The sequence below is a fragment of the Eucalyptus grandis genome, chromosome 6 (assembly GCF_016545825.1).
Source record: "Eucalyptus grandis isolate ANBG69807.140 chromosome 6, ASM1654582v1, whole genome shotgun sequence".
Lineage (NCBI taxonomy): Eukaryota > Viridiplantae > Streptophyta > Magnoliopsida > Myrtales > Myrtaceae > Eucalyptus > Eucalyptus grandis.
In genome coordinates, this window is record NC_052617.1 from 31,307,252 (window position 1) to 31,309,202 (window position 1,951).

The following is a 1,951-nucleotide window of genomic DNA, read 5'->3' on the forward strand; positions in this document are numbered from 1 at the left end:
ATGGCGGACATTCTGGTGAGGGAATGGAAAGGAGAAGATGAATGAAGATGACGATGGTGAGGCTGTCCGGGAAAATGAAAATTTGGTGAGGCAACCTTTTTATCTTTTCACTCCTCCGCTTTTGAAATTCTTGGTCAGCATCCTTCAATTTTGTGGCAGCAGGAGGAGAAGACAGCTCCGAGGGTTCGTGTCTTTGAGGTGAGAAATTCTCACATGTTCATGACACCTTGCAAATTAATGTAAGGATGTGGCTGAATATTTTTAATCTTCCACCGTCTTTGAAATTTGCTTTGGTCAATCCTTCAATTTGTGGCGACCTAGGATGTTGACAGAGAGATGCAGACGTGGCTTTCATTTACTTCTTTTTTCAGCTTCTGGGCATGTCATATTTGACTGCCACATTAACCCGTTCGTGGCATTTCAAGGGAGGCATGCGTGGGTTTGGGATCGTGGCAAGGTGGTGCCGAACGATAGCGTGTGGGGTGAGGCAATGTAGTGCTAGGTGGCGCCGTTGGGGATGCTAACGGCATAGTTAGATGACGAGCTTGTCGACGTAGCGTGGATCGTTAAGCACTCAAGGCTCGAGCGAAAATCCAGATATCGCAAACATGGATCGAATTTGAACTCCATATGATGGGATACCCTCTTGAGCATTCTGCAAATCAGATTTCGAAACACACCAACTCAAATCACAACAAAAACAAAGCTCGTTCCTCCAGGTAGTAAACAAAACCTGATTTTTGTTTGGTCACGTTCTCTTCTCAGTTATCATGCTGAGCAGCCATGGCCGTTGCGCCCGAAGTTTGAGCGGCCACGGCGTCCGTGAACTTCGTGGCTCAGAACTCCAGCAACCATGGTTGCCGTGAGCTTCGTAGCTCGAAACTCCAGCGACCATGCCCGCCAGGAGCCTAGAGCTTGAGCAACCATGGTTGCCTCTTTCTCGCTCTCAGTTTTTCTTTTCTTTTGCCTTTTCTTACCTTCCTCTTTGTCTCTTTCAGTTTTTCTTTTTCTTTTCATTTGAGTTGACTACGATGACATGCCATGTTAGAGGACTAATAGTGACTTTGACAATGATGATAAATATATAACTTAAATGAAAGTTGAGGATTTTATTTAAGGGAATTAGGCCTTACTTTATCTTGACCAGATAACATTATTCCATCTCATTAACCCCAAGTTATGGGGCATCTTTTCGGACTTATTTCCTCATTAGTGTGCAAACGAACCTTGGATATGATAATTTTTACCAGATTGAGCATGGTTGAGCCTCAAGGCATTTCTTGGCCCAGCCTAGAAAGATCGTGCGTGGAATTTCCAAGGTCGGCCCGATCATACGAAAAAGACTTGTAAGAGATTAACCCGATCCAATTCAAGCTAATGGTTGAATTTGTAATATGAATAATGGGTATTTATTATATTTCTAATATAAATATCTAAATATAAGGTAATTAACATACTGCAATTTTCAAATTTACAAAATGGACCCCCAAGTACCTCAACTATAACAGAACATAACTTTTGATCATGGTAGAGTTATAAGCTGCGTAAGCACAATTCAAAAGCCTATTTAGTACTCAACGCCATGATTCCAATTGCCAAAGGCATTTTGCGCCATTTTTGGCCTCGAAAAATCACTTCTTGGTCATTTGAATTGAATTATGTCTTAACTTATTTATGACTTTATTAAGGTATTCTAGAGAACAAATAATGTATATTCTCAATATGCTCCTGCATTTTTTGAAATTATTTCGAGACGGCTAGGGTCATTATCAGCCTGAGATCAAAGGGCCAACTGATCGAAATAAAATAAATAAGCCCGGCCCCAAAATATTGAGTTTGGTTGGTCCGGCTTTCAAGCTACCATACTTTTATGCTCCCACCAAGTTTTTACCATATGCTAGCGCTCACCTAGGTTACCAAGCATGCTGTAAATCGCATATCCCACCTAAAT